General features: G+C 43.5%; 1 non-coding gene across 1 annotated transcript; it reads left to right on the forward strand.

The window, feature by feature from the left end:
- The first annotated feature begins 18,885 nt into the window (after positions 1–18,885).
- Positions 18,886–18,992, forward strand: LOC122663510. Its single transcript, XR_006333175.1, has one exon. It is a non-coding gene; the product is annotated as a small nucleolar RNA R71 (small nucleolar RNA).
- The last annotated feature ends 860 nt before the right edge of the window (positions 18,993–19,852 follow it).

Here is a 19,852-nt window from a genome sequence, read left to right on the forward strand (position 1 = left end):
AAAGGGAAAATGAAATCCAAATAAGAAAAAGGAATATCACCAGAGGTCTTCTTGAAGCTCCTCAAGCAATCGACAGCCAGCAATGACGATCACGAACCAGGTAGGGATTGTTACAGATTTGGGAAATAAAATAGGGAAGGGGTTGATTACAGACTACTCATGGAAAACAAAGAAGAAAAATACAGCAAATCTAAATGGAAACCAGAGAATGAAATAAGAAGAGCAGAAGACGAAGAATCCACGATCGGCTGCAGTGTTCTTCCTGGCTCAGGAAAACCATGAGCATCCTTGTCTCAGCACATTTCCTCTCTCTATTTTCCTGATTTCCCCTCTGCTACTCCCTCCTTCCCTTTTCTCTCTCGATTTTCTCACATACGATCACAGCTCCCCTTTTCCTCTGCGTTTTTCTGTTCTTCCCTATTCTCTCAGTCTCCTTGACTCTCTCTCCATCTTTTCCTTTCTTTCCTCATTTTTTCTTTTTGGAAACATTCCCTTTTCTTCCTCTCTCCTCTCTCTTTTCTCTCCTCCTCCTTAGAGAATGACGGCTGCTCCCCCTTTTTTAATCTTCTTTTGCCTTTTATATTTCTCCCTCTTTAGGGTTTGATTAGGTGATTTACCCTTCTTAAACCCCCCTCCTTTTTAGGGTTTGTTTAGATTTTATTGTTTTTTCCCCTTTTGAACCTACTTTAAATATCTTAGAGGTGATTTAACTAATTTACCCCCCCTTTACGGTTTGTTTAGATTTTATTTGGTTTTCCTTTTTTTACCCTCCTTTAGGTTAGATTGGATCTTTTACCAACTTACCCCCATTTTCTTTCTTTCTTTTATTTTCCTCTTTTACCCTCTCCCTTTAAAGTTTATTTTTATTTTGTTTTGGTATCTGAGACAGAGAATGCCGGTACTCCATGTGTCATCATTACCAGGGAGGGTGACCAAAATTAGGTGTTTACAACTGTTTCCACCACCTGTGCCTCAGCATTTAGTGGAAAATTCTACCGCCAAGGTTATGGAGAGATTCAAGAACTTCAGCGGCCTGCATTTTCGAAAATAACCTCTGAGGTAATGCAGCCGGAACGATGGATTAGTGCCCTGGAAAAAGCATTTGAAGTACTTGAGTGCACGGATGCACAAAAGATTATTTGTGCGGGTTATCAGAGGCCTAATTTGGAAGCTGCTCACCCAAATCCCATGTGGGCGTAGTTCAAGGAGATTTTCTTTAAGAACTATTTCCCTGAGAGTTTTAAGGACAGGAAAGAAGCAGAATTTATTGCACTGGTGCAAGGAACTAAATCAGTGCTGGACTATCAACAACGATTTGAAGATTTGTTCCATTTTGCTCTAGAGCACCTGAAAGGGGAAGTTAGTACGGCCAAGAAATTTGAGAAGGGACTCAAAACTGAAATTGGGTCAATACTGTCAATCATGGATAGTTGGGATTATGATCAAATGGTCGAGAAAGCAAAGACAATGGAGGATAGGTTCAAGGAAAAGGAGAAAGAAAAGACGGTGACGTCGTCTGGTTTGAACAAAAGGTCAAATAATTTTCAAACTTTTGGCTGGCCAAATAAAGCTTACTGCGGAACCAACTCAGGCTCCGTCTTGACTCTGTATCGTAGGCCAAACGTGGGTTAGAATTCTTTTTGCCCTACATTTACTCGACCTGCTCAACCTACTACAAGTCAAGCGGTGACAGTAGCCTTGCTAGCCCAACCAGCAACTAGTCAAGCGAACAAAGCTTCAACACCTGAAGCTCCACCCTTTAAGTGCTATTTGTGCAACAAGGAAGGACATATGGCCAGAGATTGCAGATCGCGTGGGTATGGAAACAACTCATCAAACCAGCCCTACGCTAGGTCATTTCAGCCACGGGACAATCGGATGCAAGGAAAGGTGTACACTTTAACAAATGAAGAAGGTGAGGTAAACCCCGACGTATTGATAGGTAAGTTGCTGAACACTACTTAACTATAGGGAATAATTGGCTTACTACATGTACCTTAAATTACCTAAGCACCCTAGGTACCCTGAATGTCTCAACCATACCCGCACGAGTATTATTCGACTCGGGCGCAACTCACTCTTTCGTCTCCTCAACCTTTGCGAGTAAGATGAAAGATCAACCAAGGGACATCGGGCACGAGCTAGTAGTCAGCACACTGATAGGGAGTGTTGTGAGTTTGAAGGAGGTCTACGACCCTTGTTAGATTGAAATTTGTGGGAAGAAACTAACCGCACGACTGATAAAGATGGATATAAATGATTTTGACGTAATACTAGGCATGGATTGGCTGTCCGCCTATGGTGCAAACGTCTTATGTGCGGAGAAAAAGATAAAATTTAAATTGGAAGATGGATCAAACTTCACCTATCAAAGTGAACCAAGGAGGAAATCCAGAAGGATAACATTATCCACACTCCAGGCGCGGAAGTTACAAGAAGAAGGATGCCAAGGCTTTTTGGCCACTGTGATAGACACAGAGGTGAAGATAAAACCCTTGGAGGAACTCCATATCGTCAGAGAGTTTCCTGATGTATTTCCAGAAGATCTGACTCAACTGCCATCGGACCGCGATATAGAGTTCGCCATTGATTTGATTCCTGATGCAGCACCTGTATCCAAGGCACCATATCAGATGACGCCAATCAAGTTGAAATAGTTGCAGACTCAACTTCAGGACCTATTGAAGAAGGAATTTATTCGACTCAGTGTATCACCCTGGGGAGCACCCGTGCTGTTTGTAAAGAAGAAGGATGGTAGCATGCAGTTGTGTATCGACTACCGCGAGTTGAATAAACTGACGATTAAGAATCGATATACGTTGCCGCGTATCAACGACCTATTTGATCAACTACAAGGAGCAAGAGTTTTCTCTAAGATTGATCTTAGGTCAGGATACCATCAACTGAAGATCAAAAGCGGTGACATTCATAAAACGGCGTTTCAAACTCGATACGGACATTATGAATTTTTAGTTTTGTCGTTTGGATTAACCAACGCCCCGACATCGTTCATGGATATGATGAATAGAGTGTTCCATGATGTGCTAGATAGTTTGTCATAGTATTTATTGACGACATCCTGGTGTACTCTAAGAGTGAGGAAGAACACGCACGATACCTTACTTTCATGTTGTAGCGGTTGCGGGAACACCAGCTCTTTGCTAAATTTAGTAAATGTGAATTTTGGCTTCACCAAATTGGTTTCCTAGGACACATCGTCACCAAAGATGGCATCAAAGTAGACCCAGGCATGGTGAAAGCAGTTCTCGAATGGGAGACTCTGAAGAGTGCCACTGAGATCCGAAGTTTCTTAGGATTGGCCGGTTACTATCAGAGGTTTATTGAAAAGTTCTCACGAATTTCGGCACCAATGACAAAACTTACAAGGAAGGGAGCCAAATTCGAATGGAATGAAGAGTGTGAGAAAAGCTTTCAGGAGTTGAAGAACCGAATAGTATCAGCTCCAGTCCTAACCATTCCAGACGGAACCGGAGGAATGGTAGTATATACCGACGCATCCAGGACAGGATTGGGTGGCATCTTGATGCAAAAGAGGAAAGGTGGTCGCCTATGCCTCCAGGAAGTTGAAGGAACACGAGAAAAACTACCCCACTCATGACTTAGAGTTGGCAGCGGTACTTTTCACTTTAAAAATTTGGCGACATTACCTATATGGTGAAAAGAGCGAGATCTTCAGCGATTACAAAAGTCTGAAGTATTTCTTCACCCAAAAGAAGCTAAATATGAGATAGAGGAAATGGCTGGAATTGGTAAAAGATTATGACTGTGAAATCCAGTACCACCCCAGCAAGGCCAACATTGTTGCGGATGCATTAAGTAGGAAATCTCAGACTGCGTCCCTCTCATCTTTGGTCGTAAGTAAGCAATTAATAGAAGAAGCTCGGAATTTGATCTGGAACTTATGATTGAAGGAACGGCTATGCAATTAGTAGCTACGAACCTACAGCCATCGATACGAGAGGAAATAATTGCGAAACAACCATTGGATCCCGAGCTGGCCAAAATAATTTGGGAAGTTCAACAAGGTATCCATAAGGACCCGGATTTTTCATTGGCCCAAGATGGTGCATTGAAGTTTCGAGACAGGTTGTGCGTGCCTGACGATTATGATGTCCAAGACCGACTTCTTAAAGAGGCGCACAGCTCACCCTACACAATCCACCCTGGAAGTACAAAGATGTACAAAGATTTGAAGAAGTATTACTGATGGATGGGAATAAAGGAGACCATAGCAATATGTCCAAGTGCCTCACCTGTCAACAAATAAAAGTGGAGAGACACCGATCGTACAGATTGTTACAGCCACTTCCCATACCTGAGTGGAAGTGGGAAAGAATCACTATGGATTTTGTGACAAACTTGCCCAACACCAAGAAGGGCATGAACGTAATCTGGGTGATTGTAGACGGACTAATAAAGGTGGCACACTTCATACCAATCAAAATAAGTTATCCGATGGAGAAGCTTGCTCAGATATACATTGAAAACATAGTCCGCTTACACGGCGTGCCTATCAGTATTGTGTTTGACAAAGATCCTCGATTCACCTCAAGGTTTTGGAGAAGTTTGCAGAAGGCATTGGGATCTCAACTAAATCTTAGCATAGCTTTCCATCCGAAGTCGGACAGACAATCGGAAAGAACCATTCGAACTCTGGAGGACATGCTCTGAGCCTGTGTTTTGGTAATGAATGACAGTTGGGATGCTCACATACCTCTGGTGGAATTTGCATACAATAATAGCTACCACTCCACCATTGGCATGGCACCATTCGAAGCACTCTATGGCAGGAAGTGTCAAACTCCGGTTTATTGGGATGAAGTTGGCGAGCGGAAATATCTCGGACCCGAAATGATTCAAGCGACTTGTGACAAGGTGGATGTCAAAAGAGAGAAGATCAAGGCAGCCCAGTCAAGATAGAAAAGTTATGCGAATAATCGAAGGAAAGATATCGAGTTTGAAGTCGGTGAAAAAGTATTCCTTCGAGTATCTCCAACCAAAGGATTGCTACATTTCAACAAAAAGGGCAAGTTGAGCCCAAGATTCATTGGTCCTTATGAAATTCTTAATTAGGTGGGACCTGTAGCATACCGACTGGCATTACCACCATCTTTATCGGGCATACATGATGTTTTTCATGTGTCGATGTTGAGGAAGTATATTAACAACCCAACAAATGTACTGTAAACTGAACCTGAATAGTTGGATGTGGATATGACCTATGAAGAACACCCCACGGAGATATTGGATAGAAAGGAGCATAATCTTTGTAACCGCACCGTCGCTTTCGTGAAAGTTCGATGGGGAAATAATACTGTAGAAGAAGCTTCATGGAACATAAAGAAGAAATGAAGGAGAAGTATCCTCAACTTTTTAGATTACAAGGTAAGCAAATTTTGAGGACGAAATTTTTGTAAGGTTGGGAGAAATGTCAAACACTGCTCCTGATTGGTTGGATTTTTTATTTAAGGGCAGGAATCCCTAACCATGTAACCAAGATCACTGTGGTGCATCACTCCAGTGACATGGATCAATGAAGAAACCCTGTGCATGTCCTGCCATACACTTGTCAGAAGATGGACAGTGGACCTCTGCACTTGCACAGCTCACAGCCTGATGTATGACTTGGATCCCAGGTAATCTCTCTCCTCCTTATAATGGTGGGACCCACCTCTAAAAAAAGTGTGTAAAATCCCCTAATGGGCATGTGGGGACAATACCCTGACCAAGGGTCAAACCCTGTGCAAGCCCCATTGAATTTTAACTTGCTGGAATTCTCTGGGCGATGCAGCAAGGCCCAGAGACATCGCCCTGTGGCTGATTTTGATTATTTTTGATTATTTTAATTATGGGGACCACCCAACATGGATATGGGAACCCTCTACTGATAGAGGGGAGTCTGAGGGACCACCTCATACCCCTGGTTCGGTGTGGACCCCACCCATGAGCCCAGAATCAGTCAGAATCAAGTTAAAAACTAATTTTTTTAAAAGGACTTAGTGACCAAACAGACCTTAGTTGGTCTTGGTCTATAAATAGGGGAGGCCTGAGCTCATTTAGAGCTCTTATTTCCTGCTGAAACCGAGAGGAGAGAAAGAGAGGGAAAAGGAGAGAAAGAGAAGAAGAAGGAGAAGGAAGAAGGAAGAAGAGGAGGGGGAGGCCTGCTGCAGCCATCCTAGCCTGCAACCAAACCTATTCTCAGGCTACTTCAGGTATAAAAATACCTATCCTCACCTGCTGTTCCCCTTCCCTCCTTGTATATGCTGTGTTTTTGCTCTCTGGGCAGCCCAGACTCGCTAGGGTTTGCCCAGGTCTGGTCCAGACCTGCCATGCAGACCTTATGCATGAAAGATCTGAGACCTTTATGCATTTTAATATTCTGATTTGCTATTCCTTGGGCCGAAATCTGACAGTGCATAGCTGCACTGCCAGATGCCATGTTAGATGGCTGAATTGGAACCCTGGATGCAACCTAGGGCTGCAGAGATCAAACCCTAGATGATTGCAGCCCTGGACCCTCATTTGACATGCTGTTCCAGCCCTGCATGTGGCTGAAACCAACTCCCAAGCTTAGCCAAAACCCTAAACACTATTCATCTGGGCTACTTGGGCAGCCACTGTCAGCCTAAAGATGGATCTGATGAAGAATCCAATTAGACCATGGTGTAGGCCATCTCAGGGGCTACCAGACCCCCCTGACATGCAAAGGATCCATTTAGAGCCCAGCCTTGCAGGCCTCAGCTTGGAAACTCAGCTTGCATCGATTCTACAGGCACTGGACGATGCAGCAATGCCCAGTGAGTGGAAAATCACTATTTTGGTGGACTGAGCTGGAGGAGATCTCACCCAATGGCCCCTGGACACTGTGGGATGTGGGAAAAGATTGAAATACCCTTCCCCACATCTGTCTTTTATTTGAGAGTGCTTTGGAACCCTAGTGGACCCCGCAGGTAAAGGGAGTCCTACTGTGCTTGGTCCTAAAGCACTGACAAGCTATGGACAGCACTGTAGCATATCCTAGCCTAGGGTCAGGTACAACCCTGGAAATGACCAATTTTCCCTTTGAGCCACTGGCATTGGTTGATGCACCGGGACATGACCTAAGGCCCAGCGTATGGCCCAGTGATTCCAAGAGTGAAGCAATTGAACCCCAGGTCAAGCAATTGAACCCCAGGTCAACCCAGTAAGATTAGGGTAACCTTAGGACTTCTAATGATAGACTAATAACTTAACATGGCAACTTTTGATTTACATCTAGGACTTGATCTTGTGCTTGAGGACAACAACCAGACAACTGCTGGAACTGAATTTGTGATTGAGTACCTAGAGCCAAGTACTGGCGAGTGAATAATACTTTCATATGTGTAAATGTGATCATGATCTGATGCCGGCTAATAAGAATTGAATATAATTGTTGTGTTATTTACTTCTGCTCAATTACTTAAATCACTGCATAATGACCGTCTATTGATCAACACTGTGAATTCTTTTATGATGATTATGAATGTTAGACTAAATGCCGTAGTCGGCTTGGAAATGGGGCCCGTGGTAGCCCGTATTATGGGGTACGATTGACACTGCTTGACTCATACGATGCCATATAGACATGGGGCTAGAGTTTCATCACCCGTGCTACGCACCCTTGCCAACAGGGGTTAAGGTGTTAGATGCCTATGGGGGCGACCATCAGAATATGAGAAAAGAGAAAAAGAAATGAATAGAACACCGGAATGGTGCACATGGGCTATAAGCCAGAAAAGAAAAGAGAAAAGAAATGGATTGTCCCACGGGTTAATCACAGAGGACTGGTCGAGCTGACCTTGGTGAACGAATGCGGGAGTTGCCTGGTCCTCTCCAATAGCTCAATGGGTGTATCGCGGGAAGGGGTTAGAATCCCGCATCAGGGATACATGTATTGGAGATTGTAATAGCACAGACCTGACTTAGTTGTATTGCTAGGTGGCTAATAATTAAACTAGACTTGCATATCATGTAGGACCATATGAATTGTGAATTGTGATTGTATATGCGTGCATGATTGATGTTATTTTCTCACGAGCTCAGTGGGGCTCACACTCTGTTATATATGTTTTTCCTTAGATGATTTTGTAGGTGGATGCCGCTATGGCATGACAGGCCATCTCGAGGAGGAGACTTTTGGTTGTTACGATGATATCGTGGGAAGGGGTTAGAAGCCTGTACCAGGGATACATGTATTGGGGACTGTAGCAGCATAGACCCGACTTAGTTGTGTTGCTAGGTGGCTAATAATTAAACTGGACTTGCATATCATGTAGGACCATGTGAATTGTAAATTGTGATTGCATGTGCATGCATGATTGATGTTATTTTCTCACGAGCTCAGTGGGGCACACACTCTATTATGCAATGTTTTTCTTAGATGATTTTGTAGGTGGATGCCGCTGTGGCATGGCGGGTCATTTCGAGGAAGAGACTTTTGGTTGTTATGTTGATATTGGTGTGGACCCCGACGGAGGTCATACCGATCCTGCGTATATTTTCGATGTTGGTGGTTGTTGATGAAGATGATTGAAGTGTGTTCGTGACAGCTTTTTGACTTGAGGACTCCTTTTAGGTTGTTTGGAGTTATCCCCGTTCTGACTTGGTTGTTGTAGTTTTTCTTTTTTTTTTCTTTTTGGGGTTGAGTATGCTCGCTCTGTACATGTTTTTGTATGTAGTACTATACTTATCATCTTTGCTTCCTTGTTTTCTTTGTGTGTGGGTTGATGGGAAATGTAAAACTTTTATATGTATATATTAGCACTTTTTCCCGTATCGCTATGCTTCCTTTTATTATTGAACTATAGTTTATCTGCTGCACTCTGATCTTGCCTATGGTAAAGAGATGGTTGTGGTTCCATGATCGTAAGCACTACTTCTAGATTCATGGGATTTGGCGGATTGTTGTTATGCTATTCGGGTCACCTACCCAATCCTCCTAGGGGGTGGTTTGGGGTGTGACACAAAATCAGTGTTGGATTACCAACAATGGTTTGAAGACCTGTTCCATTTTGAGCCAGAGCACCTGAAAGGGGAAGTTAGTAAGGCAAAGAAGTTTGAGAAAGGACTCAAAACTGAGATTGGATCAGTACTGTCAATTATGGACATCCGGGACTATGCTCAGATGGTTGACAAGGCGAAGACAATGGAAGATAGATTTAAAGAGAAAGAGAAAGAGAAAGATAAGGCTATGACGTCGCCTGGGTTCAACAAAAGGCCAAATAATTTTCAAACTTTTGGGTGGCCAAATAAAGCTTATCGAGGAACGAGTTCAAGCTCTAATCCGACTCTGTATCATAGGCCGAACGTGGGTCAGAACCCTTTCTGCCCCACTTTCAATTGACCTGCTCAGCTGACTGCGAGTCAAATAATAACAGTCGCTTCGCCAGCCCAACCAGCTACCAGTCAAGTGAGCCAAGCCTCAACATCTACTGTTCCACCCTATAAGTGCTACCTGTGCAACAGGGAAAGGCACATGGCTAAGGAATGTAGATCGCGTGGGTATGGCAACAACTCGCCAAATCAGCCCTACACTGGACCTTTTCAGCCACGGGACAATCAGATGCGAGGAACGCTGTTCGCGATGACGAATGAAGAAGCTAAGGCAAACCCCGATGTATTGACAGGTAAGTTACTGAACACTACTAAAATATAGGGAATAACAAGTTTACTTCATGTAACCTAAATTATATACAAACCCTAGGTACCCTGAGTGTCTCAACCATACCTCTACGAGTATTATTCGACTCGGGTGCATCCCACTCTTTTGTTTCTACCACTTTTGCGAGTAGGATGAAAGATCAACCGAGAGACATTGGGCACGAGTTAGTAGTCAGCACACTGGCGGGTAGTGTCGTGAGTTTGAAAGAAGTATATGACCCTTGCTAGGTTAAGATTTATGGGATGAATCTAACCGCACGATTGATAAAATTTGATATGAAGGACTTTGACGTGATACTAGGTATGGATTAGTTGTCCACCTATGGTGCAAATGTCATGTGTGCGGAGAAGAAGATAGTGTTTAAGTTGGAAGATGGGTTAATTTTCACTTATCAGAGGAAACTAAAAAGGAAACCTAGGAAGATAACCTTGTCTGCCCTACAGGGGCAAAGTTTGTTAGACAAAGGATGCCAAGGCTTTTTAGCCACTGTGATAGACACGGAGGCGAAGATGAAACCCTTGGAGGAACTTGACGTCATCAAAGAATTTCCTAATGTTTTTCCAGAAGACCTGACACAGGTACCACCTGACCGAGACATAGAGTTTGCGATTGACCTAATTCCTAGTGTAGCACCAATATCCAAGGCACCATATCGGATGGCGCCAATCGAACTAAAGGAGTTGCAGGTTCAACTTCAAGACCTACTGAAGAAGGGCTTTATACGACCCAGTGTATCACCTTGGGGAGCTCCCGTGCTATTTGTGAAAAAGAAGGATGGTAGTATGCGGCTATGTATTGACTACCGTGAGTTAAATAAGCTGACCATCAAGAATCGATATCCATTGCCGCGCATTGACGACCTGTTTGATCAGCTACAAGGAGCAAAAGTTTTCTCCAAAATCGATCTTAGGTCGGGATACCATCAATTGAAGATCAAGAGAGGTGATATTCACAAAATGGCGTTCCGAACTCGATAAGGACATTACGAATTCTTGGTTTTGTCGTTCGGATTAACCAACGCCCCGGCAACATTCGTGGACATGATGAATAGAGTGTTCCATGACGTGTTGGATAAGTTCCTCATTGTGTTTATTGATGACATTCTGGTGTACTCCAAGAATGAAGATGAACACGCTCGACACCTCACTTTTGTGTTGCAGCAGTTGCAGGAGCACCAACTTTACTCCAAGTTCAATAAATGTGAATTCTGGCTTCTCCAGATTGGATTCTTGGGACACATCGTCACCGAGGACGGCATTAAAGTTGACCCAGGAAAAGTGAAAATAGTTCTTGAGTGGGAGACTCCAAAGAGTGCCACTAAGATCCGAAGTTTCTTAGGATTGGCCAGGTATTACTGCCGATTTATTGAAAATTTCTTGCGGATTTTGGCACCCATGAGAAAACTTACAAAGAAGGGAGCTAAATTTGAATGGAATAAAGCATGCGAGAAAAGTTTTCAGGAATTGAGAAATCGATTGGTAACAGCTCCAGTCTTGATCATTCCGGATGGCACAGGAGGAATGGTGGTATATAATAATGCATCCAGGATAGGATTGGGTGGCCTCCTAATGCAGAAAGGTAAAGTAGTCGCCTACGCCTCTAGACAATTGAAGGAACACGAAAAGAACTACCCCACTCATGATTTAGAATTGGCAGCGGTAGTCTTCTCATTAAAAATATGGCGGCATTACCCATATGGTGAGAAGAGTGAAAACTTCAGCGATCACAAGAGTCTGAAGCATTTCTTCACCCTGAAGGAGCTGAACATGAGACAGAGGCGGTGGTTGGAACTGGTGAAAGATTATGACTGTGAAATTCAGTACCACCCTAGTAAGGCGAACGTTATTGTTGATGTGTTAAGTAGAAAATCTCAGACTGCATCTCTCGCTTCCTTGGTCATAAGCGAGCAGTTGGTAGAAGAAGCTCAAAAGTTTGATCTGGAACTCGTGATCGAAGGAACGGCTATATAATTAGCAGCTATAGATCTACAGTCGTCGATACGAGAGGAGGTAATTGCAAAGCAACCATTGGATCCCGCACTGGCCAAGATTATTTGGGAAGTACGATAAGGAATCCATAAGGACCCAGATTTTTCATTGGCTCAAGAAGGCGCACTGAAGTTTTGAGACAGATTGTGCGTGCCTAATGATTATGATGTCCAAGACCGAATTCTTAATGAGGCGCACAACTCACCCTATACAATTCACCCCGGAAGTACGAAGATGTACAAGGATTTGAAGAAGTATTACTGGTGGATGGGAATGAAAGAGACTATAGTAATATACGTGTCCAAGTGCCTCATCTGTCAATAGATAGAAGTAGAGAGACACCGACCGTATGGATTATTACAACCACTTCCTATACCTGAATGGAAGTGGGAAAGGATTACTATGGATTTTGTGACAAATCTGCCTAACAGCAAGAAGCGCATGAACGTGATTTGGGTGATTGTAGATGGACTAACAAAGGCAGCTCACTTTATACCAATCAAGATAAGTTATTCTATGGAGAAGCTTGTCTAACTATATATAGAGAATATAGTCCGCTTACACAGCGTGCCTGTTAGTATTGTGTCTGACAGAGACCCTCGATTTACCTCAAGGTTTTGGAGAAGTTTGCAAAAGGCATTGGGATCTCAACTGAACCTTAGTACAGCTTTCCATCCGCTGACGAATGGACAGTCAGAAATAACTATTCAGACTCTGGAGGATATGCTCCGAGCCTGTGTGCTGGAAATGAACAATAGTTGAGATGCTCACATACCTCTGGTGGAATTTGCATACAATAATAGTTATCACTCCACCATTGGCATGGCACCATTCGAAGCTCTCTATGGTCGGAGATGCCAAACTCCGCTATATTGGGATGAGTTGGCGAACAAAAATATCTCGGGCCTGAGATGATACAAGCAACCCATGACAAGGTGGATGTCATAAGAGAGAAGATCAAAGCAGCTCAGTCAAGACAGAAAATTTATGCGGAAATCAAAGGAAAGACATTGAATTTGAAGTCGGAGAAAAAATGTTCCTCCGAGTGTCTCCAACTAAAGGATTGCTACGTTTCAACAAGAAGGGCAAGTTGAGCCCAAGATTCATCGGTCCTTATGAAATTCTTAACAAGGTGGGACCCATAGCATTACCACCATCTCTGTTGGGCATCCACGATGTCTTCCACGTGTCGATGCTAAGAAAGTACATCAACAACCCGACGCATGTGTTGTCCACTAAACCTGAACAGTTGGACGTGGACATGACCTACAAAGAACAGCCCACGGAGATATTGGATAAAAAGGAGCACAATCTCCATCACTGCACAGTCGCCTTCGTAAAAGTTTGATGGGGAAACAACCCGATAGAAGAAGCTTCATGGGAACATAAGGAAGAAATGAAGGAAAAGTATCCTCAACTCTTCGAATTGCAAGGTAAGCAAGTTTTGAGGATGAAATTTTTGTATGGTGGGGAGAAATGTCAAACCCTGCCCCTAACTGACTGAAATCTTAACTGAAGGACAGGAACCCCATGCATGGCCTCCAAGAACACTATGGAGTATTACTCCAGTGACTGAGATTGATGAAGAAACCCTATGTGGATCCTCCTACATACCTGTCAGAAGTTGGATCACTGACCCTTGCAGCTGCACAGCTCATAGCATAATGTACTGCCTGGGCTCCAGGTATTCTCTCTCCTCTTCATAACTATGGGACCCACCTCTGAAAATGTGTATAAAAGACCTAAATGACATGTGGGTACAAGGCCCTAACCTTGGGTCAAACCCCTGTGCAAGCCCACAGAGTTTCAGACTTGCTAAAATCTCTGGGCGATGCAGACATCGCCCAGAGTGCAAAATAGCATTATTTAATGATTTTAAATTATGGGGACCACCCATATTGGGCATGACCACCCTCCATAGGTCAAGGGGAGTCTGAGGGACCACCTCATACCCTAGGTTCACTATGGACCCCACCAATGTGCCCAGAATGGCCAAGAATGCAGTCAAAAATGCATCTTCAAAAGGGGCCTTAATAGCCAAACAGGCCTTAGTATGGGCTGGGCTATAAATATCAGTGCCTTGGATTCATTTTAGACCCTTGGCTATTGTTCAAACCATGGGGGAAGGGAGAAGAAAGAAAGGAAAGAAAAGAGAGGAGGAAGAGGAAGAAAAGAGAAGAAGGAAGGAAGGAGGAGCAGCACACACATCTGAGCTCTGATTTCGTGGTACCCCAGCTCAGCTCAAGTATAAAATCCATATACATACCTGCTGCCTTCATTAAATCTCTATGGTTTTGTTAAGTTTCTGACCTCTGGCAGCCCAGAACAGCTGGGAACTGCCACAAACTGTACCAGATCTTCCATGCAAGTATGATGCATGGAAGATCTGGGAATTTTATAAGATTTTATAGGTCTGTTTTACTGGTTTGAGAACCAAAACCTGACTATGCATGGCTGCACCGCCCAATTGCTCTGAGAACAGGTTATTTGGAGCCCTGTATGCAAGCCTCGGCTGCATGGGACCAAACCCTATGTGAGGGCAGACATGAACCAGTGTATTTCACCTATAATCAGCCTTGCATGTGGTTGAAACCAAGTCTGGGATGTTGAAAAAATCGTGGTTACTATTCACTGAGACTGTCTGGGCAGCCTCTGGCAACAAAGTGGTGGGCCCAGTTGAAAATCCACTTGGACCAGAGTGAAGATCACCCCAGGGGGTACCTAATACCCTAACATGCATGGAGAAGAGGTTTGGTCACTGCCCATGGTCAGCAACCTTGGAAATTTAGCCAGATTTCGATTTTGAAACCTCTAGGCGATGCACTGGGCAAACATCGCCCAGTGAATGGAAATTGACAGTTTTACTGTCCTAGCTTGGGGGACCTCACCCATTGACCATGTAACTGTATGGGAAGGTGGAAAAAGACCTAAATGCCCTTTCTCATATCTGTTTATAGGAATACATGCTTGGGAACCCAAGTGGGCCCCGCAGGACTTAGAAACCCTGCCTATGATTGGTCCTGCAACACTGTCAAGTTGGGGACAGCACTGTAAGCCTAATGTAACCAAGGGTCAGGTATTAATACTATAAATGACCATTTTGCCCCTAGACCACCATCTTTGGATGATGCACCGGGACATAGGCCTAAGGCCCAGTACAAGGCCCAGAGAATTCCAAGTGAAGACCAACTGTGCACCGGGTCAACCCAGTGAGCTTAGATCAACCCTAGGACCTCCAAAAATAGTTGGAATATTAAAATAACAATTTCTGATTTATATCTAGGATTTGTTCCCGCGCTCGAGGCCTACAGCCAGACTGTAGCCGGAACTGAATTTGCAACTGAGTTCTTAGAACCAAACCCAGGTGAGTGAAATATTATCATATATGTATGTGTAACTGTATTACTTTGACGGCAATTAAAATTCTAAATTTATAAATACTGTGTTATTACAGTATTTATAAATTCTGTTTAATTACTCAAATCATTATACATTGATTGTCTGTTGACCAACACTATGATTCTTATCTGAAGATTGTGAATGCTAGACTAGATGCCGTAGTCGGCTTGGAAATGAGGCCGGTGGTAGCCCGTAGTATGGGATACAATTGACACCGCTCGACTCATACGATGCCATATAGACATGGGGCTAGAGTTTCATCATCCGTGCTATGCACCCTTACCAACAAGGGTTCAGGTGTTGGATAACTGTGAGGACTACCGTAAAACCCTAGAGGTGTTTACGCCGGGAAGCCTCAGCACAGCTAGGATGCCCCAGGGCAGATTTCTCGGGAAGCCTCGGGCTAAAAGCTTGGGAAGCACCGAAAGGTGAATTTTTTTTTGGCGGAATGCCACATATGATGATTATGCACCGGTTCGGGTGATTTGATATTGAGTTGGTTACCTCACAGGAGTTAATCCAGAGGATCGGTCAGGCTGACCTGGGTAGGGAGATGCTGGAGCCGGCTGACCTTCTCCGAAAACTCAATGGGTGTATCGCAGGAAGGGGTAACCAAGCCCGCACCAGGGATACATATATTGGGGATTGTAGTAGCACTAACCTGACTTAGTTGTATTGCTAGGTGACTAATAATTAATCTGGACTTGCATATCATGTAGGATCATGTGAATTATGGTTGCACGTGCATGCATGATGATATGTTTTGCTCATGAGCTTAGTGGGGCTCACACTCTATTATATATGTTTTTCTTCTAAATGATTTTGCACGTGGATGCCGCTATGGCATGGAGGCTCATTACGAGGAGGAGAGCCCTGGTTGTTATGATGACAGTGGTGTGGACCTCGATGGAGGTCGTGCCAATGATGCGTGCATTCTCGGTGGTCATTGATGAAGACCGTTGAGGAGTGCACTTGATGCTTTTCGTCTTGGGGACTCCTTTTTGTTTTTATTAGGAGTTTATCCCCATCTTGCTTGTGGTGCAGTTTTAGTTTTCTTTTCTTTTTGGGGTTGAGTTATCTCACCCTGTATATATATGTATGTATTTCTTCTTTTAGCTTTTGTCAGCTTTGTTTCTCCTTATGGGTTGTATCTGGGTGGGAATGTTACAAAACACTTGTATATGTATATATCACCTTCATTCTCGTATTGCTATGCTTTCCCTTTGATTATTATAATTGTAGTTTATCTGTAGCACTCTGATCTTGCTTTTGGTAAAGTGATGAATGTGGGATCGTGAATGTAATAACTGCTTCTAGATCCGTGGGATTTGGCGAATTGCCGTTACGCAATTCGGGTCACCTACTTAATCCTCCCAGGGGGTGGTTTGGGGTGTGACAACTGTGATGCCGGACTTCTTAGGGATAACCTGAGTGGGGCTGACCCATTGACTCTCCGAGATGGGGTATATGATGCCAGCATCAAGCCACTTTACTACTTTGTTCTTCTACTTCCCTCATATTAGGGTTCAGACGATGCTGTGGATCCCTAAAGGGCTTTGCTCCCTCCTCACAATAGATCCTGTGCATACAGACTGAAGGGTCAATACCCTTAAGATCAGCCAAGGACCAACCAGTGGCGGCCTTATACTTAGAAAGAACTTCCAAAAGTTGAGCCTTTTGCCTGGACGAAAGATCGAATGAGATAATAACAGGCAAGGTCTCTCCTTCCCCTAAAATGTATACTTAAGGGTGGAAGGGAGAGGTTTAAGCTCCAACTTTGGAGGGAATATTAAAGAAGAAGGTTGGGGAGATGTAACCAAAGGGGGGAGCTCAAACCTAACTGTCCAAGGTGGCCATTCTGACGAGAGTGAGGAATCTAGCAAAGTATGCACCTCTTCAGTATATGCCTCAGACTCCTCCCTAAACATTATATAGTGCTGCAAAGGGTCATCAATAAACATGTGCGAAGTGTGATCAGCCACAACTTCATCTAATAAATCCAATGCAAAACACTCTTCTTCTTGAATGGAACCTAAGGATGCATTGAAGATGTTAAGCCTAAGCTTCTTATTCCCAAAAGAGATGACCATGGCACCCAATCTACAATTTACGCAAGCATTTGCAGTAGCTAAGAAGGGGCACCCAAAAATGATAGGGGTTGGCTGTGGTGGCTGTATCCATATCCAGGACAAGGAAGTACACAGGAAAGTATAATTTTCCACCTTCACTAAAACATCTTCTAACAAACCACGAGGTGTCTCGACTAAATGATCAGCCAACTAAAGGATGACCAGAGTGGGTTTCAAATCTCTTAAACCAAATTTTTCATAGACTGAACTAGGCAAAATATTCACAGTAGCCCCTAAATCAAGTAGTGCCCTACTTATGGAGAGATCTCCAATGATGCAAGAAATAAGAGGCGCACCTGGATCCTTAAGCTTAGAGGGTAGGTGGCTGAAAATTATAGAGCTAACATGTTCAGTCAAATGGACGGTCTTAGGGATTTGAGTTCTCAACTTACGCTTTTGGGTGCAGAGGTCTTTCAAAAACTTAGCGTATACAGGAACTTGCTTGATAGCATCCAAAAGGGGGAGATTGATGCGAACTTGTTGGAACAAGTCTATCATCTCTTGCATCTTTGCACCCTTTTTATCCAAATAGTCTGGGGCTGATGTTTAAAGGGCTTGGGGAAAAGGAACCTTTGGAATGTAAGAGTTAGGTGATGGTCCCTCCACAATGGGAATGTGCAGCCCCTTCCTTTGGAATTGATGAGCGATTTCCACAGGTGGTGTTTCAATAATGGACTCATGTGTTTCTACACCACCACCAGAATTCTCTAGGGTTGACTCAGCCTCTCCTTGGCTTTGAGACTTAGTAGGCAACGTCTCATTAGTTGCTAAGGGTGTATCAGGTTTTTCCACCCTTTTGTCGCTCCTTAGGACTGTGATCGATTGGACCTGTTCTTTCCCTAGACCCATTTGATTGTTTGGGTTACCTATTGGCTGACTTGGCAATTGGCCATCCTCCCTCCTACTTATAGCATAAGCTAGTTGACCTAGTTGGTTCTCTAGCTTATTAATGGATTGAGTATGTGAGTGTAGCAGCTGTGTGTTCTGTTCGAGCCCACTTAATGCTTTTAGCACCTTTTCCTCAAAGGATTGATTCTGTCGGGGTTGAGGATATGGTGGTTTTCCACTCCTATAGGCAGTAGATTGAACATTAAATGGTGGCCTATATAGTGGGTTTGGAGGATTATTAGGTACTGAGTTTCTCTATGAAAGGATTGGATGGTTTTGCCATCCCGGGTTATAGGTATTGGAAAAAGGATCATTACCCGATATAGGGAAACCTTGAGCTACTTGTACCTGTTCCTGAACAAATTTAGGGTATTGTGCAGCCAAAGGACAGTCCGTCACATAATGACTAGGGCTAGCACATAAGGCACAGGCTTCAGTCTAATTGGGTGGAGGAAAACTCATTGGGAAAGGGGACATAGAATGCTATCCTACAGACATTAGATAGTCCAATTTCTTGGACAACATATCAACCTTAGTAGTCATCTCTACAATTGGGTTGATCTCATAGAGACCACCCTTCTTTGGTTGCCCTGTGTGTGGAATCTTAGTCCGAGAGGCGAAAGCATGATGTTGGAAATTCTCACTAAGGGTTTCAAAAAGATCCCATGCTTCCATCTCATTCTTGTGCATAAATGTTCCACCACAAGAGGAGTCTACAATCTACCTATATCGGTTATGGACGCCATCATAAAAGCACTGGACTAACTGCCATTTCGGGATAGCGTGGTGGGGGCACTTCCTAAGTAATTCCTTGAGTCTCTCCCATGCTTTATGAAATTGTTCGCCCACTAATTGGAAGAAACTAGTAATGGCTCTTCTAAGGCTATTACTTCGGCCAATGGGGAAGAATTTTTTTTAGAAATTCCTGCTACATTCCCACCCATGTAGAAATCCTAACCGAATCTAGGGAATGGAGCCAGTATTTGGCTTTGTCCTTTAGGGAAAATGGGAATAGGAGTAACTTTAGGGCATCTTCAGGGAGGTTTTGGAATTTGACTATAGAGCACACCTCTAAGAACTCATCAAGATGCTTGTAAGGTTCCTCATTAGCAAGTCCATAATAGGATGGTAACATCTGTATGATGTTGGCCTTGATCTCAAATTGAGCAGCCTGAATGGCAGGCAACTGAATACAAGATGCAGGGGTATAGGCAGTTGGAGTGAAGTGCTCACTCAACGGCCTTCCTGGCTGGTTTTCGTCACCCATTTTATTACTATTATCCTTATCCTTAGGTCTAGCCATAGATCGCTCTATTTCTAGGTCAAGGGAAGTCAGGTTGGGGTGCATAAAACACAACACAGGTTGAACGTGGTAATTAAACAGAAATTAAAACTAGAAATTAAAATGTAATAACTAAATAAAAAAAAACTCAATAAAAAATAAGAATCAGAACTAAAAAGTAAAAAAAAAAATGACTAATTTAAAACTAACGAAAATACTTACCTGGTGTTGGCGGTTGAGCGATTCCACGTGCCGCCCCGATGAACGGTTACACATATGATCTCAAGGGGCTGGGGGAATTAAAAACAAAATTACATAAAATAACCCTAATTACATAAAGTCTAGTCTAGGAATTAAAAGTAAACCAAACGGACAGCTTGTCCTTGCTCGATCTACTCGGCTTCCTGCACAAACAAAGAGAATGTTAGGTATACTAAAATTAACCTAATGAAGAGATTAAAAA

Source organism: Telopea speciosissima, chromosome 5 (genome assembly GCF_018873765.1).
Source record: "Telopea speciosissima isolate NSW1024214 ecotype Mountain lineage chromosome 5, Tspe_v1, whole genome shotgun sequence".
Taxonomy (NCBI): Eukaryota; Viridiplantae; Streptophyta; class Magnoliopsida; order Proteales; family Proteaceae; genus Telopea; species Telopea speciosissima.